Source organism: Leptinotarsa decemlineata, unplaced genomic scaffold (genome assembly GCF_025532065.1).
Source record: "Leptinotarsa decemlineata unplaced genomic scaffold, Ldec_3_MD MMD2_P_RNA_scaffold_2, whole genome shotgun sequence".
Classification (NCBI taxonomy): domain Eukaryota; kingdom Metazoa; phylum Arthropoda; class Insecta; order Coleoptera; family Chrysomelidae; genus Leptinotarsa; species Leptinotarsa decemlineata.
The window spans coordinates 20,274,269-20,300,833 of NW_027412529.1; the positions used below are offsets into that span (position 1 = coordinate 20,274,269).

The 26,565-nt window shown below is 36.5% G+C and overlaps 1 long non-coding RNA gene across 2 annotated transcripts; it reads right to left on the minus strand.

Annotated features, from left to right (window-relative positions):
- Positions 1 to 7,525: 7,525 nt before the first annotated feature.
- LOC111512136 (uncharacterized) lies at positions 7,526 to 25,158 on the minus strand. Of its 2 annotated transcripts, none has more exons than XR_012468012.1 (4): positions 25,028 to 25,158; positions 18,338 to 18,439; positions 14,418 to 14,567; positions 7,526 to 9,537 (listed from the first exon to the last, which is right to left on the minus strand). It is a non-coding gene; the product is annotated as an uncharacterized lncRNA (long non-coding RNA). The 2 variants fall into 2 exon arrangements; XR_012468013.1 differs by lacking the exon at positions 25,028 to 25,158 and adding an exon at positions 20,370 to 20,483.
- Positions 25,159 to 26,565: the final 1,407 nt, after the last annotated feature.

Genomic DNA, 26,565 nt, shown 5'->3' on the forward strand with positions numbered 1-26,565 from the left:
CACTCCTAACGTCATCTCCCGAAAGGCGTACAATGTCAATTTTCTCTCTTACGCTCAATCTTGCAGCCATGAGACAAAATAATTCGAAAAACTGTAAGGTGAATATTGTTGACAATAGTACACTTAAATCTTTCACAAGTGGCAAACTGTTATAGCATTTCCATGGCAACTAAGATTCAAATTGAAATATTAGGTCTTAGTTTTAGTTAATTTGCGTGAAAACTTGAATGTAATTCCGTTATTTTCATTAAAAATATTCACGCTATTTGTTTTTTTTTATCTGGTGGCACTTTACTGTTGAAATCATTAAAAAATATTCTCATGACTATATTTGTTGATATAGGGTGTTTTTTGTAACTGTAAGCTGTGTGAGTTTTCGAATTTTTGAGTTGTCATAACTTTGTTGATGATGAATATTTTTTCATGAAATTTTGGTCACACCTGTTCAGAGGCACTCTGAATCCAGTGGCGTAGTGATTTTTTCAATTAAAAAATCGCGATTTTCGACTAAGAAAAAATATCGTAGTATGCCCTGAAACTCCCGTGGGCTGGGCTACCTATCGGGCGCGTCCCCAGGTGGCGGATAGGGGAACGGCCAGGGGACTGGAGGTCCTATCCGGGAAGCCAATGTGGCCTAACGGACGGGGTTGACGGACTCCTGGTCAGTGGCAGAAATAAGTAGGGTGAGGGGAACTGAAACCCCCCAAAAGCCCTGCAAAACATGCCACCGCGGACCAGCCTACCCAAGCTAAGATGTAAGGAATCGTGTCGACAGCTGAATGGCCGCAGGGTTATATGCGGTTACGAACGATCCCCTTGAGGAACCGGGCGAAACCTCATTGTAACTAGCCTTCCTCTGGTAATGCGGGGCTCTGCTAGAGGTGACCAACCCTTCCCTTGCTACTCGTGGGAACATACATGGACACTAAAGGAAAAAACAAAAAACCAACCAATCCCGAGGCTGGACAGCAATGCTCACCTCAATTTAGGACGGGGGCTGGGGATGAACAGAAATGCTCACCCCAAGCTACCGCTCAGAAAGAGGCTGGACATAGCAGACCACCTCGCGATGCAATGCAAAGGCCAAGGCGTAAGCGAATCAGCGGCGCCGAGGCCAAGAGGAGGAAGAGAGCGAAAGAGGCAGAAGTGGCAGCAACTATGAGTGCACCCTCTACCTCCTCCACTCCATCCTCAACAACAAGGGCACCTCTTGCGGAGGGCGCCAAGAGCTCCGCCTTGAAAAAAGGCTGCCACCGCAGGAAAGCGCCCTCACGCGAGTACCTCCACGGAGGGAACCCCAAGAAGGTTGAAGAAGCTGCGCAGCGACAGAAATGTCGCTGCACCTTCCAAAACCTTCGTGGAGGCCGCCTTGAGACACCTCAAGGTAGCCATCATAGATGAGACTAACCCGTACGGTAAGGTTACCGCAGAACGAGAGAGTCTCATCAAAAAACAACTGTTGGAGGAGCTGGACAAGATCATCTTCTCCGCCTCCAGCAACAACAGCAAACCGCCCACGTTCAAGTCGTGGACATACTCCGGTGAAATCATCAGAGTGGTCTGCGATGACGACGTGACGTTAGAGTGGCTGAAGAAAGCCACAATGAATATCAAGCCATGGGAGGAGGCATCACTTGCGGTCGTCAGTGTGGATAAGCTCCCGAAGCTTACCAAAGCCTCACTCTGGATCCCGGAGGACGTCCACAAGACGACATCCGGTGAAAGGTAGAAGGTAGCAAGATGGTGCACCTTCCATCATGAGGTTAAGATGAACCCACAAGGAAACCTCTTCGTCTTCGGGATCGGAGAAGATGATATGGCTGTCCTGAAGAAGAAGTCGATGAGGTTAAGCTACGCGTTTACCTCACTGACTATTAGGGCAACAGTAAAAGAAACAGAGGGTACCTCGGAAGACCCTAGGTCCTTGGGAGTTGAACCACCTAAAGTGGATATTGACCCCAAGGCCACCATGGGTACCGAAAAGGAAATCGAAGCATCTGAACAGATGACATTCGATGACCTGACGGAGGAGGCACCCAAAAACAGCGAGGCCACCTCCCCCTTAGCAGGGGAGCAGATGGACCTCTAAAGGTAACTTTGTATCCAACAACTGTCTCATGGGCAAGGACGTTGGAAAAAAAGTAAAAATAATACAATGCAACCTCCAACATAAAAAGGCGGCAACGGCAACACTATGTCGCCACCTTGATGTATTGGAGGAGGCAATAGCTTTGATCCAGGAGCCCTGGATAATAAAGACCAAAATTACTGGTTTCAGTAGTTTAACTGGTCAAATTTTCAGCTTACCAAGCAACCAGCAACCTAGGACGGCTGTCTACGTTCCTAGGAAATACAGAGCGTTTCCGATGGCACAATTCAGCACCTCAGATCTCACTGCGGTCAAAGTTGAATGTCCAGTTGGGAAAGGCAAATATATGGCGTTGATAATCGCATCGGTGTACCTCCCTTCAGATGCAGCCACCCTACCACCGACCAGAGAAATGGAAGTACTAGTGGACCACTGCCTCAACCAGAGAGTGGAGCTCATATTGGGTTGCGACTCAAACTCTCACCACGTGAGCTGGGGCAGCAAGGATATCAACGCCCGAAGTAAGTCACTATACGAATATATAATACAGAAAGATCTAACAATCTTGAACAGAGGCACGGAGCCAACATTTATTAATGCCCGTAGCCAAACGTTAATAGATATCACGCTCACGACAGCCGAAATATCAAACAAAATCCAAGACTGGCAAGTCTCGGACCATATCTCTATGTCAGACCACCGCTGGCTGACCTATACGATAAGCCAGGATCTCAGGACTACTGTAAAATCCCGTGACCCGAAGAGGACGGATGTAGCTCTCTACAATCGACTCTTGAGAGGAGCTCTGCGGGAAACAGAGGTCCTGACTCCTGGCAACAATGAAGAACTGGAAAGGTACACAGTATCTATCCACAACAAAATAGACACTGCCTATAAGGAATCCTGTCCAATGAGGATGGTTCAAACGCATGGCTCAACCAACACATGGTGGTGCCCTGAATTGGAACACCTCAGGAGGACAGCGAGAAGGCAAAACGTACTAGACTCGAAGAGGACTGGGTTATATATCAAGCCAACCTCAGAGAGTTTAAAAAAGTCTGCAGGCGAAAACAAAGAGAAGCCTGGAGAGCCTATTGTGAGGCAGTCGAAGATTTTCCACTAGCTTCTAGGCTACAGAAGGCACTCTCAAATGACCACCATAAGACTATTGGCATCCTGACGAGGGAAAATGGCGACAAAGCCGCCAACCTCCAGGAGAGTGCTGAGATTCTTATGGATACTCACTTCCCAGGTTCTGTCTTTCCTGGAACGGCGAACTGGACGGATGTATCAATAACACCCTCACAATATGACTGGCAATATGCTAGTACAGTAATTGATGAGGACAAAATAAGATGGGATATATCAAGCTTTTCCCCCTTCAAGTCACCAGGGCCTGACGGTATAAGACCAGCCCTACTTCAGTGGGGACTGGACACTCTTATGCCACATCTGGTTGGAATATTCAGAGCCTCTCTAGCTCTGAGGTATATTCCCAGTAAGTGGAGAGAAGTAAGAGTAGTATTTATACCCAAACCAGGTAGGATGGACTACACCCTACCAAAAGCATTCCGTCCAATTAGTCTCACATCGTTTTTCTTAAAAACCATGGAGAGGCTATGTGAGCGGTACATAAGAGATGAAGTACTTGTTAACAACCCACTTCATCCGAATCAGCATGCATATACCCCGGGAAGGTCTACTGATTCGGCCCTTCACCATGTGGTTGGCAGAATCGAGAGATCATTGGACAACAAAGAATCCACCCTAGGTATATTCATAGATATTGAGGGAGCGTTTGATAAAACAACCTTTCCAACAATTACCCAGCAACTACACTCCAGGAATGTACCCCTGGTAGTAGGAGAATGGATACTCCAGATGCTCTCTAGCAGAGCAATAAGTATTAATGTAGAAGACATCACAGTTAAAGGACTGGTCATGAGGGGATGTCCACAGGGAGGGGTCTTATCACCCCTTCTCTGGAACATAGTTCTGGATACCCTAATTAATCACCTTAACAAAAATGGATTCTACACAATTGCATACGCAGATGACATAGTTATCTTGCAGACTGGCAAATTTGTAAACACACTGTGCGATAGAGCGCAGGATGGGCTCAAATTGATAGAAACATGGTGTAAGGAACACTCACTGTCGATCAATCCCAAGAAGACTGAGATGGTCCTTTTCACCAGGAAAAGAAGTTTAACGGGCTTAAAACCTCCCGAAATCTTCAAAAGCCAACTAAACTTCTCTGAAGAGGTGAAATACCTTGGTATTATCCTCGACAAGAAGCAAACATGGAACTCTCATCTACAGAGTAGAGCAAAAAGAGCATACGTGGCTTATGAGCAATGTCGGAGGACAGTGGGACGCGCATGGGGTCTTTCACCCCGTGTAGTCGCCTGGATCTACACTGCAATAATAAGACCTATGTTAACGTATAGAGCCATTGCATGGGGACCAAAAGTTCTACAAGCAACGGCCATCCAAAAATTATATCAAATACAGCGACTGGCTTGTTTAAACATCACAGGAGCCATGAAAACAACACCAACCGCGGCAATGGAAGTAATCACGGGTCTGACCCCTCTGGATCTGTTCGTTAAGGAGGTTGCGTTAATGGCCATGTTACGATTGCACACGGCTGGTGTAAACCTAGAAGTAGGAATGGGTCAATTGAGGCTGGGCCTGTGGCGGGAAGCGCTTACTGCGCAACCTCTGCTGCAGGCAACAAGTGATGCAATTGAACCCAGGTTTGTGTTTAATAAACCCTACAAAATACAAATTAAGCAGAACACAGAGTCAGATGCTACAAATGCAGATGGCTCAAAAACCAAAGAAGGTTCAGGATGTGGAGTGTACTCCAGATCACTAAGCCTAAGGATCAAATGGGGAATGGGAAGAAATAACAGCGTGGTCCAAACAGAACTGGCTGGTATCTCAATCGCCACAAAAGAAATAACCAAGAAAAGAATTTCGGGCAAAAACATAACAATCTGCACTGATAGCAGACAAGCACTATTAGCCTTGAACAGACACCGTGTTACTTCAGGGCTAGCACTAGAGTGCCACCAAGATTTAGCCAAAGCCTCGGTAGATAATAACATTATCCTGAGGTGGATTAAAGGGCACGAAAGGAGTAAAGGTAATCGCATTGCCGACTCTTTAGCCAAGGAAGCGGCTGGACTAAGAATTTTAGGGCCAAGTGGCACCCACGGCCTGATGACTTCGACAATTGCGGAACTAGTCAAATGTTACACCCATGCTCAATCTTTAAAGAGATGGGATGAAATCAAAGGATCTAATCTTGCCAGGATCACCTTGGGCGACCCTGGGAAGCTGGCGCCGAAGAAATATCTGGCGATGACCAGGAAAAATCTACGCCTTACAGTAGGATTTCTGACTGGCCACTGTCAGCTAAGGAAACACCTACATAATATGGGGCTAGTGGACACACCTCTATGCAGGATGTGTGAACAGGAAGATGAGACTGTCAGGCATGTCCTGTGTGAGTGCCCGGAGCTATCGTCAATAAGAGAGTGTGTGTTCGGCGAGTCTTGGCCTACACCTGCCGATATAAAGGAGATGTCTCCCAGCGACCTGTCCACCTTCCTGGAAAGGACAGGATGGACGACGACCTAGGAGGACAACTCCTTGGGAGTAAGTACAATGGGTCACATGTGGCCTAAGTGCGTGGGCTTACACTCACCCTCCCTACTCTACAGATACAGATGCCCTGAAACTTTAAAAAACATTTCAAATGTTGTCCCAAGGTAGACCTTCCAGTACTTGACATTTCAAAAAAAATAATATTGAAATCGGTTTACAACTTCAAATTTTAGGGGGGTGTTTCCATTAAAAATGGGTCACACTATATATATATATATATATATATATATATATATATATATATATATATATATATATATATATATATATCAATATTAAATTCTACAAAAAGGATTTGAAGCTTTATATCTTCTATTAATTATCTGCGAGCGCTTTCGACAGTTGGTAGTACTGTCATCAGTTTGAGGGTGCCTAGAAGATGACAGTACTACTAACTGTCGAAAGCACTCGCACATAATCAATAGAAGATATAAAGCTTCAAATCCTTTTTGTAGAATTTAATATTGAAATTCTCAAAATAAAGGAAAATTTGTTGCATCAATCAAAATATATATATATATATATATATATATATATATATATATGTATATATATATATATATATATATATACAAATATGAAAGTTATTGAGTGTCTTGATATAGAAACAGAAGTTAATATCGGACATAGCACTCATGAAAGTGGCAAACCATAGACACGTGTTTCGGGCTTTTGGCCCATCATCAGTATGGTGCAGCCAAGTGTAAAGATGGGCAACACTTGGTTACCAAAAGATAAAAATACAAATGCACGGAGCCACCAACAGCAGCCAACCGCACATTTGTGGTTTCAGTTGATAGATCTCGTGTTCACAAGAAAAGTTTCTATGTCCGATATTATCGGACTGCTTATCTTAAATTATATTTATTCAAAAGAGAAATACGTTATAAATTTCAATGAATATGGTTGATGCATTTTTTTTGTAAAACTCATCGAAATATTATTTCAAAAACTTTCAATCACTTTTTAAAGTGATGACTTCCTATAGAAGGGTGTGTCGCCTCGTAACGTAATATAACTCGTTACGGACCTAGTTTCACGCATACGGCAGCGGCAGGCAGGCTCCTCCTCTTTTGTCGGACAGACGCTACTCTCTCTTGTCTTCGCTTGACTCAGTGTTTAGTGTTCGATAGACATATGCTGACAGTGGGCATATAACCTAAAACTATCACCGATTTTGGAAGTGATTATCAAAAATTTGATGAAACAAGCAAACGATGTTCCTCAAAACATTACAGAATCTCCTAATGGAAGGTTGAATAATATAATATAATACGATTCATCAATAACAAATCCAGGCCGCAGCGTCTATATTATGAATTTCTATATATCTTTAGCATTACCAAAAACTGAGAAAAAAAAACATGAAAGAAAAACAACGATTTTAATAATTACTATATCAATTGTTCATGATAATTTTCATGAAAAGAAACTCACATTTTCAAAACATACTAACTCTATATGAACATACTATACTATTTTGATAGTTTTTTATATAGTGACCCATACATTTACATAAATTTTACATATAAATTAGTTAAGCATGTTTTTTTTCGAATTGTGACCTCTCATATTACTCTGATTGTTTATATTGTTATATTACTTTATATTATCCTCATATATGTATGTATATCCACACACAGGCAGTTCTGCTTCCGTGGTATTACATTATTCACAATCTGTAAGAATATCGTTGTGAATAAATCATAGAAGCAATGACGTATATGTGTGTTAACACATATATACATATTAAGTTAACGATTACTTGATATTTTGTATTACTTGTAATACTAAACAATTGTGAACAATATAAATCCAACACAACATTGAGACTGTCCTCTCATAACACAGATTTCATGCTTTCGACAATTTTCATTACCATCATCAGGGATTCTACAATATGGCTGATGAAACAGATTATATCTATAAAGAGAGATTAGTCAAAAAATCACAGTGTATGTGAGGTAAGGCGACAGGAAGATTAAAATGTTGACACAACAAATATAGATGTAGAGACCAAAAAATAACCTCGGCATGTTCAAGACAAACACAAATAATTCGCATCATGACTGATATTTCATTTTTTTAAAGAAGAAAACCACCTGTTGTTCATTGAGGAGGATCATGCGGAAATATCAAATTTTGAGGATGACATATGACATGCAATTAATTCATACATGTGTAGTCCCAGCCAATGACAAAGCTCAAATTCTTTTGACATTTAACGTCAAACAAATAAATGTATGATCTGTGACCCAAACCATAGCCCTGTTGCTGAATAACTTGAGTGTTGCTTGGCTGTGGCACCACATACTAAGGTATGATTACACTTTAAAAATGTGACATCTAAATGAAAGTTGAATATATAAATGATGTAAAGTGAATTAGTGAAACACGATTTAAGTAAAATACATCAATATTGGGAGAATTGTGAAATAAATTATCATAATGAATTTTATGTAGGTATAACAAAATTATTGAATTGCTGATAATGTGTTCAGATATGTGAAAAACCCAATCTGTCATATGAACACCAGTGGATGGTTTCCTCTTTCCTCTTAAGTAGACCTACGACTTTGTAGGTACGTGTGGTAGATACCCAACGGAAAAGCAACCCAGCTAATGCCGCGCAGAGGGTGGATGTAAAACCATCAGGCACCTGTGCAACGTTTTCGATATGGATGATTCGTCGAAAGCTATTTTTCACTATGAAAAGCAGAAATTAATTTCGTTTGGTCGATACGACTAAACCATGAAAAGACCATGCCTGGTACTGATGATAATAATAATAATGATAATAATAAATCATAATCATACCGGCTTGCCGCACTAAGGCAGAAATCTTAGCCGCACACTTTCCGAAGGCTGTCATTCTTGGTTCACTGCGCATGCTCAGTACACATGATTCTCGGACCCAATGATCACTTACCCCACGGTGTGGGGAGTGGTCATTGGTTGATAATGCTGGCGCGCCCTCCCGAATGTAGGGCCTGACCAGCGCACACTACGGTGAAAATAATAATAATAATAATAATGGATTTATTGTCCAACAGTTACCCATTTACAGGACAATATCAAATTTTATCCACAATGCTTAACCATAAACGAAAAATAAAATGAACAAAGGGGCAAGCACCCCGAAACCGGTCTATCGGTTGGTCGTATGTACCAAACGAAATTGATATCTGCTTTCCATAGTGGAAAATAACTTGCGACCAATCTTCCGAATCGAATATGTTGCACATGTGCCTAATGGTTTTACTTCATTTATCTGCGCGGCATTAGCTGGGTTAGTTGTTATTTTTCCGTTGGGTACCTGCCGCACGTACCTACGAAGTCATGATGATACTAGTTTTGTGTATGTACATTATTAGTATCATTATTTAATCCTACAGAAGTAACAATTATGATAGCTATAATATATGTACATACACAAAATAATCAATAAAAGATTTCGTTGATAAATAACTTCTTCATACATCATCATATTATTATACATAAACTTTCAGTGATAACCTAAGCTTTCCTCAAGTTGAACAATTTCAATATTGAATAGTTCAACCTAAATTAGTTCAAGTTATCATTCCTGTCGGGCCTCCCGAAATGCACACATGTTTTTTCCTCTGATATCTTCATTCGTATTTTTCTTGACTCATCGACATAATTATAGAAATTCCAATATGTTTTATTTTTCACAGATGAATAAATTGAATATTGAATTATCGAAGAGTGTATATGAAGTACGACACTAAAGCGTTTCCCAATCTGTATATCTGAAAAAGAAAACCAAATGTAATTCTTCAGTATGTAAAATCAGTGAAGCTACTGGGTGAATTAATGATGTATTTTTCAGGTTAGGTTTTGAATGAATATTTGATGTCTGAGAGCTATCAATACAACAAATTATTTTAGTTGAAATAACTGTAGTTTTGTGTGAGCAGGAAATATTATATTAAAATCTTGCTCCTTCTATGTTCTACAGTTTCGGCTTTTATTATATGTGTGAATTCATTTGAATTGAATATACAGTGTGTCAATTTGAAAACTTCCCACCCTCAATATCTCCCTTCCAGTACATAATATGAAAAAATGGTCAGACAGGTCAACTTTATTTGCAAGGGGGACACTCTGAATGAATATTTTCAACCCTCGGGGTTCAACCCCCTAGGAGGGGTGGATGTTACCCTCAGAATTTCAAATGGAAAGGGGGGTCAAGTGGCACATCATTTTGAAGGGCATTCAATTCGCTTGCCGACGGTGCCCTCATTTATTATTTTCCGATCAGCAGTATCCGAAAATGTAGTTCTAAACTAATAGAAGTAATTAGAATTGGCCTATACTAAAATGCCTGGTTATCAAGTTAGTATGCAAAGAAATACAATTTATTGACTCTCTTATAAGTAAAACTTGTGATGACGGGTCAGCTTTTCAACTTTCCATCAGGGGTAAAATTAGACAAGCCTCAAAAAATTTACATTAATTAGTTATCTGATTTCGGTGACTTTCATTTGGGTTTATTATCGGATTTAAAACTCTTATCCCTTTTTTGTTACTTCTGCTATAAAAAGAATCTTTTTTTGAGCAAAAAAGGTGTTCATCGCATTCAAGCCATTTGGTAGTACTATCATTTCAGTTTCATTTGTTGAGCTGATCAGCGATACCTTAGAATGTGTATAAATTGTAAGAATGGTTTACACTATCCAAGACCGAATTGAAATAATTTTTATTTATGGAGAGGTGGGCAAGTGCGCACGAAGGGCGGCATCTCTTTTTAATGAAAGAAATCCAAATCTTAATATAAGTCACCGGTATGTGCTTGATTTGGTGACAAAGTTTTCCGAAACTGGTTCGGTGAAGAATAAAAAAAGGAATAACCCCAGAGTACTGAATGAGGATGCTCAAATTGAGGTGTTGGGAACATTTGCTGCAGAGCCGACTAGCTCCTTACGATCAGTAGCAGAACAGACGGGAATGTCACACGAGACTGTAAGGAAAGCACTGAAAATGCACAAATTTCATCCATATAAAATGCAGATTCTCCACGAGCTCCATGAGGATGATTATGACAGAAGAATAGAATTCTGTGAAATCATGACTCTTCGAATCAATGCTTTACCTAATCTTCTGTTCAATATCTGTTTCAGTGATGAATGTTCATTTTTCCTGAATGGCAATGTTAATAGGCAAAATTGTCGCTATTGGAGTGACGAAAACCCTCACAATTTTCGAGAAGGACATACACAACACCCACAAAAAGTTAATGTTTGGGCTGGTATTCTTGGAAATGCCATTATCGGACCTTTATTTTTTGAAGAAAACTTGAATGGTGATCTGTACCTAGATATGCTTCAAGCACCTATCGATCCACTTATAACTCACGAGCTCGAAACTCAAATTGATGCACACGGTAATTTACTGTTGCAGAAAGATTTGTTACATTTCCAACAGGACGGTGCGCCACCTCATTATTTTCGCCCCGTCCGACAATGGTTGAACGAGCGATTCCGGGAGAGATGGATTGGCAGAAGGGGATCAATTGAGTGGCCACCGAGATCACCGGATTTGACTCCATTAGATTTTTTTCTTTGGGGATATCTCAAATCTGTCGTTTATAAAACACAGCCCACTGATATGGATGACCTCAAAGGACGAATTACAGCAGCATGCCGGTCAATTAGTGGTGAAGTTTTCCAAAATGTTCGAGAGGAGTTCGAAAACAGACTGTATTACTGTTTAGAGCAGAATGGACAACATTTTGAACATATTATCAGATAAAGCGTAACAAGATGGTTGAAATTTGTTTTTTGCAATTTAGTATTTTTTGTTTGCACTCGATGCGTATTTCGTTAACTAAGTAGTTCTACATTCCTCTCACATCCACGAATTCGAATATTACTCAAGGGTTGGAACGATGCTACCTAGTACGATGCTCACCTTTTCCAATAGTCCATTACAATCATTTGTTTTGAATACCAACCTGAATACCAAACATCTAGTGTGGGCGAGTTTTAATCATTTATTCTTATTCACTTCTAATCACCGTTCGTTTGGAACGTTATTGTTCAAAAACTGCTCATCAAAAACTAATGAAAAAGGTATCATTGGCAAGAGAATTGAATGCCCTTCAAAATGATGTGCCACTTGACCCCCCTTTCCATTTGAAATTCTGAGGGTAACATCCACCCCTCCTAGGGGGTTGAACCCCGAGGGTTGAAAATATTCATTCAGAGTGTCCCCCTTGCAAATAAAGTTGACCTGTCTGACCATTTTTTCATATTATGTACTGGAAGGGAGATATTGAGGGTGGGAAGTTTTCAAATTGACACACTGTATATGGTGAAAATAACACTTCTCAATTCTCGCAATACTAACGTTCAATTGTTTCTGCTAGACATAAACAAGTTACAAGGTTCAACCTGAGAATGAAGGTATTCTCGGGTTCAACTTTTAAGAGTTATCATTGTTGAGGTATTATGGTATTATGAAAGTTAATTTCAATCTATTTTTCATCTTTGATAAACAGTCAACCATAAAATATAAAAAACAAACTTCAGCTGAGCGAAAATAAAAGACAAAAAGGTGTGTCGAAATTGAAATATCTCTATAAAAAAAATGACTCCCAGATTATTTGTTAACAATAATTTACTGAAATGAATACAAACGAAACGTTTGACACCTGTCGAAAAAAGCATTCAAAATCAAAATTCTTGCAGATACTCATCTGAAAAAAATTTTGATATCTTCTGACAAACTGGGGCATTATTGTATTTATGAGTCTGCACAGAAATAATCATGACGAATCCATTATATGGAATATATAACGTTCAATAATTATAATATTTTGAATACTGTCCAATACACTTTTTCATCATGTGACCAGCTCGTCGTCATGTTGAAGGATCGGAAATTTGAGAGTTACATACAGTGTGTCAATTTTAAAACTTACAATGGGCTATATCTCACGAACGAATTCTGATATCGAAAACTGCTTGAAACCGTTTCTAGGATAGTAAGGGAGAACTGAAGTGACATGAAAGAGAACTCACCTCCATCAACCCCCTAGGCCCCACCCACCAAACTCAAAAAGTTCAAATTGCAAACCCCTACTTATGATACATCATTGAAAAGACTATAAAAAATGCTATTCATCGGTATGAATGATAATTGTACAGGGTGAAGCAATAATTGTGAAACTTTGGTCTGAATTGAATATTTAATGAGGTTTTTGTTGAACTACAAATTTATTAAAAATGTCAATTAAGTAAATGTTCGAAGTGGGTTCCGTTGTTTTGTAAACAATAATACAGCCTATTGTCAAAGTCTGCAAAAACTTTATTATCAGCCGGCTCACTATGACTTTTTTATTTGTAATGCTACCTCCCGGACTATTATTTTAAATGATAAGTGTCCGTCGATACTTTTTTTGTTGAATAAAAACTTAATTTGCCGTTTTTTGCAAAACAAGTTGGAAAGATATGTTTTTTGGGTGAGGTAGTTAGAAGGTTATTTATCAATACAATGTTATAGTGAAAATTGTAAATAAACTGAGTAATCATTGAATAATTGAAAAATTGAAATAGAAATTAATCACCAATAATATGGGTTACTATGAACTTTCATACTGAGATTAGAGATTGAGGTAATGTTTTCATCAATGATACCAATGGTTATGATTTTATCAATATCCAATCTTGATCCAATATTGATTGTTTCATCCATTTTCTCCATAAACATGCAAGTAGCAAATACCCACAACTATCATCAATCGATCGAAAACCTCTGTCACCTCGGTCACTTTTTTACCTCAAACTCATTTCCTGCATTTTCAACATATTTCATTGTGAACTTGATGATTTACATTTTTTTTATGATATCTAGAACAAGTTTATAAAATAGTAGGTACTAGTTTTCTAGTAGATTTTACAGTACATTTTCGGACAGAGCCATCATTTCTACAAATTTCAGTTGTCGTATCTATCCCAAAGAAAAATTGAATGTTTCACGAAGTTTTAAGTCAATACTCCTTCCAGTTTTTTTATATAATCGTTGAGTTATTTTTGTTTAGTATTGGAAAAAAATAAATTCGAGGAAAATGACAAAATGTTTCATTTTCAATGTATTTTTGAAAAAGTTGTAATTTAGTTTGAAAACAAAATATTTACTTTGAGAAATTGAATATTATTTTATCTTTCCCCTGCAATTGTGAATTCAGTGTTTGCAAATGTTTCATGACATCAGTCAAAAACATTAAGTCTTGTAAGCACTCGTCATCGTATAATTCTGCAACGTTGCACTTAGTCTTTCATATTTGTTGTCAGTTATTTGAAAGACATTTTGGAAAACATATGAAACAGAAATACGTTTTTTAAATTATAATAGCACAAAAATGAAAAGGGACTGGGATACATTTATCAAGAGCAACAAATAATCTTTCAAAGAGCCGCATATGGCTCGCAAGTCGCAGGTTGGCCCCCCCTTATAGTGTATATTTCAGTACCAAACAATCATTGCAGGGGTCATAAAATATCATTATTGATATTTCACATCTGACAGGACATATAATTTTTGCATTAAAAATTATAATACGGTGATTCGGGAGGTAAGGTGATTCGTATCGTTTTTATTCATATCAAACAAAATATACTATACCCACCTTTACCATTAGTTTTTTGTTCACAACAAAGCCTATACTGAGAGTCCAAGGGTTGCTGTATTTCACAAGCATTAGCAGTAGAATTCTTCTATTTTTATTATTCCAATCTTCCCAGTGACACTGACATAAATTCCAATACAATTTTTCTGCCTGGAAAAATACTTTTTTTCAGTAAATTTCGGCACATACCATATTTCCCAACCGCAACAGTTTATTTTCCCACTTATTTTTTATTATAAATTGATTTTGTTGATGTATATAGTTTAGATATGCTTGGCAGTGTCATCCCCAAAGTATGCACCATATGGGAAACTTATTAATTAAGGTCTTTTCCACAAAAAGTTATTTTTGATAAAAGTTTGTGCATCCCCTAAAACTGAACATGCACTTACTAAATACAGTAAAAGACACATAATATACGAGGAGCCTTGATTTTGAGACAAGAGTAAAGTAATCTTATTTTGAAAAATTTCGGCAAATATTATTCGGAAAAATTGTTCAGCATTGAAAAATACATCTAGATTTGAAGTCATGGCCATCTGACTAGAGTTTTATTTTTTTGGGGACTACGAAAAAAAAAATTTTGCTGAAACGATAAATAGACAGCATCCTGTATACGACGGTTCATTTTCAGAGCCTGTAATATTACGAATTACACAACTATGGTGTTAGCCACGGAAAATTTTTTTGAAGAGTGAAATAATTTTCAAAGTTTTTGGTGATAAGTTATTTTTATTTTTTGTCAACACCGAAAATTACTCGAAATTATACAGTATTGTAACAAGAACTTGATACTCAATAATATAAAATCACAAAACATCAAAATAAAACAGGTATTATGGAACAAACTCATTGATTTTCTAGAGATTATTTTGAAGAATGCTGAAGAACAACATCGTATGCCTAGAAGAACAAGATTATCTCTCTAAAATGCAAGAAGTAGTGGGCACATTAGATGTCACCATCCCAAGAAAGGATCCTACCAAAACATACTTACAACAAGTTAAGAGAATTATAAAAGAATCAACTATGATATTCTCCACATCATGGGATATAAAGAAGACAGTATGCATGAACCCCTCGCCTTTGGAAATGTATGAACTGATCAAAATACACAAAGAAGGAAACCCGAACAGACCAGTTGTATCAAAAGTAAGTTGTCAAAAGTTTTAAGTTCAAAGTTCAGAGATCTCACAAAATTCACTCTATCCAATACAGATTTAAATTCAGTAGACCTAGCTAATGAGTTGTCCAATATGAATATCAAAAATAATATAAAACTAATATCTTTTGGCGTAAAAAACATGTTTTCTAGCGTTCCAACAAAGGAATGCCTTCCTCTTGTAAAAAACATACTAGATAAATATAATACTAACCCGTATATAACTCACAAATTCTGCAATCTCTTAAATACATGTCTGACACAAAACTTTTTCAAATTCAACAATAAATTTCATTCACAAAACTCAGATCTCTCTATGGGCTCACCATTAAGCCCCATACTAGCAGATATCTTCATGGACAGACTAGAGAATACCCTCATCCTCAACAACCCCCTGTCTCAGAAACATATCGTTTTTTGGTACAGATATGTTGATGACATACTAGTGGGCTTTGATGGTTCTAACAGACAAATTAGCCAATTTTTGAACTTCCTCAATAGTTTACACAGCAAAATTAAATTCACTGTAGAAATGGAACAAAACAATGAGCTTAACTTCTTGGATTTGAATATTTTAAAAATTGAATATTACTGGAGTTTTTTCCCAACACCAAATCGTTATTTTTGAATACCTCGACACGTGTTCCGATCACCAAGTGATCATCTTCAAAGATGAATATTAAAGAAGAGAAAGGGGAAGATAAAATCGGTTTTAATCTTCCTCTTTGAAGATGATCACTTGGTGATCGAAACACGTAATGAGGTGTTGAAAATAACGATTCGGTGTTAGGAAAAAACTCCAGTAATATTCATTACTACACCAAAGGTTCCAAACAGTGCATCATAAATTTTAAAAATCAACAACGGTTTTCAATTTAATATCTATCGAAAGAATACATTTACATATTGTACGATCCCCTTCGACTCTCTCTGTCCAACCTCACATAAATTAGCAACTTTAAGGTCCATGACACACAGAGCAGTCACAATCCCTTTACCTGAACAGAATATTCAGAATAAACTGAAAGTCATCAAACAAATAGCGGTCGAAAACCAGGTACCTGTGTCCTTAATTGAAAAGATTATTATAGGTCAAACCCATAAAACTAATATGGGAGAACTGTACCCATACATCAAAGAACAGAATACAAACAAATATAGCAGCATTAATTACTCAGGGAAACTTTCAGTAGATATTCAAAATTACTTTTCCAAATTCAACATAATGACATCTTCCATAAGTAAAAATAATCTGGGCAAAATCAAATTTAATGCAAAACCTAGACGTGACAGAATGATGAAATATGGCATGTATAGAATAGAATGTAGTGAATGCTCTGCAGTAGGTATATACAGGCCAGACTGGTAGAAATTTCGAAATAAGACTCTGTAAACACGTCGGTGTAGACAAAAAATCTTCTATGTACGAACATCTACAAGAAACAAACCACAAAATGAGTAAGAAAAACCTCAAAATCTTACATACATGTAGTAAAGAAAGGAAAATGAATTTGTTGGAAGCCATGGAAATCAATAAATCAATTAAAAACTCAAAATATAGAACCCTTAACGAACAAACAGATTAGTGTAGGTCTCCACTTTTGAATTTATAAAGATGACAATACAATTAATCACAGTTTGAAGTTTATGGAGTTGAATATTACTGGAGTACTGGAGTAACTCCAGTAATATTTATTACTACACCAAAGGTTGCAAACAGTGCATCATAAGTTTATGGAGTTGGTATTAATGAATGTTTATTACCTACTCTCGGATATATACTCCGATATTTCTCTCAGGTCAGTAGTGTTAGAATACTTGAGAATGGTGTAAAAACCGAAACCTTGGTCGTATTAATATCAATACATTAAGTATGTGGAAATTAGACAAAGTATTTAATTGGAGATGGATTACCACAAAATAAATAAGTCATCAATATCACAAACTTCGTTTTCGAGAAAAAAAATCACTTCTCAAAACTATTCATGGGTAACAAAATAAAGATCAAACGTAAATAATGAACAATTGCGACTTTGAAGTAAATGACCAAAATGTCCACCTTCTGATGAAATACACGAATGCAATCGATTCTTCATTAATTGTTTGATACGTTCAAAAATACCTTATGACATTATTTGATTCATCAATCTATTCACATCTAGTACGGGAGTTTTATAATCAAAACCCTTTGGATGATCCCATGAATAAAAAACTACAAGATTCATATCACGACTGCAAGCTGGCCAATTTTGAGGTCCTGCACTTCCAATACAGCGATTAGGGTAGGTGTTATTGAGATGCTGACGAGCAAGAACACTAAAATGATATGGAGCCCCGTCGTGCACAACCAAATATTGTCAATCACATGTATAAGCACTTCTTCTAACAAAATTGGTAAATTATCCCGCAAAAAGTATAGAATATGTAGGATTCATCTTTATATCTTGCTGGTAGAAAAAAAAGGCCAATTAGGTAGTCACGAATCACTCCCACTCAAACGTTCAGCAAAAATTGTTGCTGAAAATAAACGGACAAGATACAGAAATTGCAATGATCAGCATTTCTGTTAATAATAGCGGGAATTCCTACTGCATATTAAAGTGTTTTATTCACCATATTACTAACATAAAACTAAGCAAATTTTTTTAAATACATATTTGTATATTAGTTTTTATTTTATTCAGATTGGGTACTTTTGTTCCATTTCTCACAGTTGATCTCAAATATAACATATATTGAATTATAATAAAAATCTTACTTCATCAGTTAACTCCTGTCCACATGAACATAATGTATTAATGAAGATTAACCAAGACAGCAAAGTGAAGTACATTCTGAAATTGCTGGCGGGGCTGATTTCCTACAAAATAAAAACAACTCTCAACATTACAAATTATTGGCATTGAACTCCACGTTGACTATTTATATCATACATCATATTATATTTTCCAAAATGTAACACTTCTTTTTCTAAATCAAAGAGATAATGCCTGTTTGAATATACTACCTGGGCTGAAAAGTCTCGGGCCCAACATATAGATGGTGCTAGATTTATAGCTTTCACCGTTTTTTCAGTTGGTACTGATGTTCAAAAGGAAGCTTTTGAAATTTCATAATATTCCAGTCATAAGTTTGTGAGTTATTATGCTGAGAGTGACACTACTTTTGTTATTTTCAAAATCAAGAATCAAGATCAATTTCGTGTTTTGATTACACTGCTTCTTGATGGGAAGAAATAACGTTAAAGCAAAGAAATGGCTTAATGAAATCTTGAATTTTTTCGATATCTGACATATTTGTCGTGAATAAAAAATAAAAAAGCGAGTGTATATAGAGATTGTTTCTTTTATTATGTAGTGACATTGCTATATTCTAAACCGTAACAGATACGAAGACGATTAAATGAGGGAACTCTCGCCCTTCTCGAGTTATACGGGAAAAACCAAAAATGCTTTTTTTAGTTTGTTCGAATGGAATTGTTATTTCTGAGAATATCAAAACATGAAAAGGGAAATGTTATTTTATTCGAAGTGTACTATGACGATGTAATAATAAATATCCGATAAAACGTTTCTTGTCAACATGGCCACCATCAACTATTGTTTTGAAATTCGGACCTGTCGGTTTCATCATAGATATTGATAAAGCAATAAATTCACAATCCAAGGGTAAGTATATCACATTTGATATTTTTATAGTGTTCGAAATAACTGCCATCATCAGTGACATCAATTTCAAATTACGGTCCTGTCGTTATTTCTTTTGTAAATTGTTTTGATTTCGTCAAAATATAATGGACGTGTTTCATGATTTTTGGTTTATAGTTCACTCGATAGAAATTTTAAATTGAAAAACAGTGCACTTTGTTTCATCTCTCTAAGTACCATAGTTTTCCCGTAATCAATTATTAAAAATCGAATGTGGTAGGGTGATGACGTCACGTCCCTATTCCCGCTTCTTGTTCGATTGACCAATAGGAACAATAAAAATAATCAACATTGGCAAATCGTAAAATTTATGAAGCTTATAATTATCAAGTTGATTATGGAAGTGTATATAAACCCGTTAACATTTCACTTAATGGAAAATTCTCCAGATGGAATAAAATGTACACGAAAAATCATGTTTGCAAATAAGTTCTATATCTAAAATCAGTACACAAAGTCTATAAACCACAAAATATTCACCTAAACTATGATTTTATGCATTATTTAATAATATACAGATATGAAAATCAAAAAATATAGCAAACTGGATTGAATAATCATTTCAAATTTTCAATTTATTCTTCAATCCTCAATCTGTACAACTGCAATTTATTATAAAAAAAAACTATTCCTACATACATAATTCTTTCTAATATAGCTCCTAAATTCAAACGTTATAGGCTCGCTTGGGTAATCTGTTGAATCTTCCCAAACTTGAGAGGAAGGTTGAATGAGGTCAAGTATAGACAGAATTGATTGTACTCGAACTGATCCAACAAAAGCTTCTGAGGTAATAATACCATTAATCATATGATAAAATTCAATTAATTTTGTTTCATACTTTCAGTAACAGGATTAACTCCAAATAATACTATCTGTGGAGAATACTTGAAGTTGAAATAAAAAACTCTGTCATCAAATTCAATATTTTCATTCCCTTTCATTTATAGTCACTTTTTAAATGATTTCTATAAAATCTTGGAAGAGTAGAAGGATTTTAGTTTTGTCTTTTCAATACTTTCACCCATTTTTTTCTCATCATTTTATCCTCTGGGAACCTAAACAGTATATGAAATAACTCACTTATAAACCAATGCGCTTTCTGTTTTCTTGTGCCTTTCTGCACCATTAAAATCAGCACAAGAATGCATCATAATAATATTCAAATATATCTCTAAAACACTTTCAAAACATACACAAACTAAACTCCATGAAAAAACGAATTGTTCCTACACGAGCTGTCAGCTAAGAAAAAGTTGAAAGTCAATGTTGCAAAAACAAGCAGAATGGATCCGATATGACATACATTTTCAATGCCAAATAAACCAATAAATTGTGATATGGGTACTTCATTGATCGTAAATGAACGATCAATTAAAATTTTCTGTAATTATTTATTCATTTTTCTAAGAATGAAGCCAGCAAACAAATAAATATACGGTAATAAAATCGCTCGAATCCACGAATTAAGCATAAAAATGGACAATAATATTTGCCTTGAGAAACTGATAAACTAGTACAAGTTATATCTAATTATAATTCTAAATAGAATTAAACGAGCAGTATTTTCAAATTGTTTTTGAATGCTCATGAAACCTGATAAAATATATCGATTATGCATTCATGCCACCCACCAAAAAATTAGAAATTCAACATTACTGGTATATTAGCCATATTGTCATCCAGTCAGTCAGCACCCTCTGTAGTGTATGTGACAATATGCTCTTTCTTATGTCAATTTTTTCCACACACTTCGTATTTTTGTTAAAATAATTTCAAAATGAGTGTTGATCCTAGTTTTGTTAAAGCTGACTCCCGACAACTTACCAATGGTCGATTTTGAAATGATCGATGAATTTTACTTGGAAAATTTGCAATACTTTGGTACCGAAATGAGGAATGAAAAATTGAAACGATAGGTGGTATATTTAGTAGGTCCCTTTTATTTATATGACATTCATTTCAGACTTTGTCTTTTATCGAAGGATGGAAAGTTTTGATTCAATTTTTATTTTATCTCGGCCAAGGAGCAGTAGGGTGACTGAAAAGAGGAGCAAAAATATAAACAGTGAAATGTAGAATTACTCCAGAACATATCAATCCAAAAATAACCTGAAAAAATATTTTTCGGAATGTAAACTAATGACACGGAATATGCACCAAAATATGTACCCGCCGTGACCTACTTTTTACAGAAAAACGTTCTGTAATTATATAATTGTAACAGTTGTATCCACACCAAGTTGACAACAATAACAACTAAAATGGCGTCTGTCAAATTGGATCACCAGATCTGTGATTGGATATTAAAAACCAATACAACAGACACCCGGCCAATTTAAATTCTTGCTTTTCGATTTTTTTTTCTGCAAATATAAAGAGATTTTGGGACCGATTAGGCTTGATAAGTATAATATACCCTTAACTCGATCAGTCTATAAGCAAACCAGTATCATTTTCCATAGCATGAAACAAGCCCATTCAGGCAACACATTCATTTCGACAGGTAGGTACCCTAAAACAATGGAAGTAACGAAAATATCAATTTTTGTCAAAATTCGAGTGTTGTATAATTCGGTATGAACAAATAGCATCTCATTTACCATCTTGAATGCGTAGGCTTTGCATGATTTCTATGGCAGGAAAAATGAATGCGTTGTTAATATCTATTCAGAACTGTCAGACTTTCATGAACATATCAAATATGTATTCAAATGATGGAAGAACTGATATGCTATTTAGTTATGCAAAATCAAATAGATTTCAAGGAATATGTACGCCTACTATCTTCCTATTGACTGATTTTTCTTGCCAAAATCATCCTACTCCAAAACTCATCATATCTAAGTCCCCGCCTTTTGTTGTGAAAAAAATTTGGAATATTTTTGTATAGTAGTATATTAATTGCTCGTATTCTCAATTTGATACAAGTCTATTATTACCAGACTCTTACGTAACCGTCCTATAAAGTAACTTCCCAATTCTTATACACAATTACCAGTTTTGGAATGAAATATAATTACTGATTTCATTTGTGGAATAACAAACTCGCCGTAAAATGATTGTAAGTCAAACATTGGTCCTTCGAGCTGGATATCTTAAAATTACACAGATTTCCAGTGCTAGTATTTTTTGTTTGTTACATCGCAATTGTGCAATGAAGAGTCAGTGCGGGCTCTGCAAGTGAAGTTTCAAGAAGTCACTCACTCTTAATATTTGCGTGGTCCTATATCAGCCCATCCACTAAGAAAGTGCAACAACCGTTTCTGTTCGACCGCCATTGCCCAATAAGACAACTGCGTTGCTTGTTCCCGTTCATCATCCAGCCTTCAGATTCCGTCGCCAGAAATCCGTACCTACTGTTCTTCCAGTTGGTATCGTTAAGTCAATTTTTTGCCTATATTCCTATATATTCGATTACCTTCAGGTTCATAATTTGCCTGTATTCCTCATATTGATCAATTAAATTTGTATAATTGCATTTCTTGAGTTTAAAAAGTCTAACCTGCGCGGTAAGCGCGCAGGTTAGGTTAGGTTAGATCTTTAACATCATTTTCAAACTTTTTAGACAATTTTGACCTGGAATGTGCTATTCCCAATCTTGAAATGAGGCTTCGCGACATAGAGGAAGTCCATAGTAGATTCTCGTCGAAACGAGGTTGAAGGCCTACGAGAAGAATCCGATATCCGATGAGCTCTTTGATAATTGCAATACATTTGTCAATGAATATTTGTCTGCCGTAGCTAGAGCCACGAAGTTATATTTTAATAAAGTCGCTGTAAATCAAGAAATTGTATTTCATATATCTTTACCGAACTCCTTATTAGTATTATCACAAAAAAGAATGAATATACAGGGCTATTCAAATTCGTTTCTGTACATGGGGATCTCGTAAACGATAAGAGATAGAGTATCGGTTGAATTATGGCAAAGTTGTGTATTTTAGAGACCTATTCAATGATGTGAAGAAATCGAATATAGCTCTTTTGGTTCTGGAGATATACAGGAAAAACAAAAAAACCCAAATAGTATTTTTGCCTATATCTTCTTTATTCGCAGACATATTGAAAATCAGTTCACATTTTGCTATTGGCACTTGATGTGGGCTATCAGAAAATGTCCATGTATCTTTCATATAAGGTGTCACCTGACTTGGGCCACCCCCATCTTTGAATTTTTAAATACGGACCTGTATGTTTTGTTATAGTTTTTGGATCGTAGATGTTCACTTCATACTGAGAAATCAAATTCAGTTTTATATTTCGGGATTTTTCGATAATATTCGATTATAATTGTGTGAATTATTCCCTTTTGAATTACGGCCCTGGAAATTGGTTTACTGAGTTGAATAAAACCACAATAGCAACTTTCACGTCTCCCTATGTATCGTAGAGTTTTTTGAGTATTTTTTTTAGGTAGGTACCTGTTCATATTTTTTCCATTGCTCTCAGCGTTTTCTACAATGAACTTTGAATAAGAGAACCTTTCATGATTATTTGAAACATATCTACATCAAAAATATATTATATGTGTTTTAATAAGCAGAAAAAGGAATGATAGCAATGATAACATCCGAAACGAACACTATAATTGTAATGAAAATTGAAATGAAGTAATTTATATAGGTACCCAAAATAATTATTGGCGCAATAAATGTTCGAATTGGAGTCCTTCCATTTCGAGACATTTCTAAACTTGGTTTTTCATGTTATTTATTGCCCTCAATACACTTATTTGCTGCATTGTTGCGAAATCATTCAAAATCCTCAATCTCGAGTCTTTCACATTTTCTATCTCTCTGCCAGTGTAAATCCTATTTTTCAATGTCCCCCATAGAAAATAGTCTAAAATAGTAAGGTCTGGTGACCTTGCAGACCATCTTATTGTCCCATTATTTGTCTCGAAATGGAAGGACTCCAACTCCAACATTTATTGCACAATTAATTTTTTTGTGTATATAAATTACTTACTTCATTTCAATTTTCATTTTAATTATAGTGTTCGTTTCGGATGTTATTATTGCTACCATTTTTTTTCTGCTCATCGGAACACATTTAATATATTTTTGTTGTAGATATGTTTCAGATAATCATAAAAGGTTTTCTTATTCGAAGTTCTTTGTAGAAAACGCTAAGAGCAATGAAAAAAATATGAATAGGTACCTAAAAATAAAAAAAAACTCTCTAAAAACTCTACGGTACATAGAGAGACGTGAAAGTTGATATTGTGTGTTTATTCAACTCAGTCAACCAATTTCCAGGGCCGTAATTTAAAAGGGAATAATTCACACAATTATAGTCGAATATTACCGAAAAATCTCGAAACATAAAATTGAATTTGATTTCTCAGTATGAAGTGAACATCTACGATCCAAAAACTACAACAAAAATACAGGTCCGTATTTGAAAATTTAAAGATGGAGGTCGCCCAAGTCAGATGACACCCTATATGAAAGATTCATGGATATATTCTGTCCACATCAAGTGCCAATAGCAAAATGTGAACTGACTTTCAATATGTCTGCGAATAAATAAAATATAGGCGAACAAATGATTTGGGATTTTTTGTTTTTCCTGTATATCTCCAGAACCAAAAGAGCTATATTCCATTTCCTTACATCATTGAATAGGTCTCTAAATCACGCAACTTTGCCATAATTCAACCGACATTCTATCTCTTATCGTTTACGAGATCCCGATGTACAGAAACGAATTTGAATAGCCCTGTATATTTCACTTACCATATTAATGAAAAAATAGCTGCAGACAAAAATGGATAATCCAAAAACAATTAATGGGATGGTTTGATAGCGAAGAGGGATACATCCAACGTCAGAAACCCTGAAAAAATTCTTGTATTACTATAAGATAACATTTCATAAATTATTCAATATGTTGAGAATACTCGAAAAACTTGTAAACTGTATTATTCAGTTTGATGAAATTAATATCCCTGAGTATTTTCATGAAGCTAAGTAATCCTACGTTCTTCAATATCTTTTACATTATTCAAATAACAATTCATCGTCAGATTTTCACAAAATCGGAACAGGTGTTTCGTTATGCAATAGCTTCCTCTAGCGTGTTAATACATACTCACGTGTTGTGGTTTTGTGGTCTGTCGAGTGAAAATCTCACAATAAAAGGTTACTTGAATACGTTACAGATTTTCATCAAATATAGGCCAATTCCATCATATGTGTCTCACATTGATTTACTGAAGTGGTGTAATCTAACAAGGAAGGGAATATAATATATTTGTTGATTTTGATAAGTTATTTTCTATCCACAATTTCCAAACGTTACTCCTGATAAGGAAAATGTCCGTTCTATTCCTAATTCGAAAGGCTCCTGGTCAGTGGCAGAAATAAGCAGGGTGAGGAAACTAAAACCCCCAAATGCCTTTGCAAAACATGCCACCGTGGACCAGCCTACCCAAGCTAAGGTGTAAGAAATCGTGCCGACAGCTGAATAGCCGCAGGATGATATGCAGTCACGAACGATCCTCTTGGGGAACTGGGCGAAACCTCATTGTAATCAGCCCACCCTTGCTACTCGTGGGAACACACGAAAAACAAACCCAAGGCTGGACAGAAGTGTTTACCTCAATCTAAGGCGGTGACTGGGGATGAACAGAAATGTCCACCCCAATCTACCGCTTGGAATGAGGCTGGACATAGCAGATCACCTCCAACATCAACGGCACTTCCTGCGGCGGGCGCCAAGAGCTCCGCCTTGAATAAAGACAAAAAACTGGCTGCCCCTGCAGGAAAGCTCCCTCACTTGTGCCCCTCGACGGAGGGAACCCCAAGAAGGTTGAAGAAGCCGCGCAATAACAGTAATATTGCTGCATCTTCCAAAACGTTCGCGGAGGAAATCGTGAGACACCTCAAGGTTTCCAAAGAGAGTGTGTGTTCGGCGAGCCTACATCTGCCAATATAAAAGAGATGTCTCCTAGTGGCCTGTTCACCTTCCTGGAATGAACAGGATGGACCATGACCTAGGAGGACAACTCCGCGGAAGGATGTACAATGGGTCACATGTGGCCTAAGTGCTGTGAGTCTACACTCACCCTCCCCACTCTACAGATACCAGATACCAGAAAGCTTATGAATGGCTCCCAATAAATCCTACATCCCATTCTCAGTATTGCGTAATATTTTCAATTGAATGAAGTTTATTTTGAATTGTTTAACGAATTACATACAATAGCAAAATATTATGATAAAATAAACATCAAACTAACATTAAACTGAAATTACTAAATGAACAGGTACTA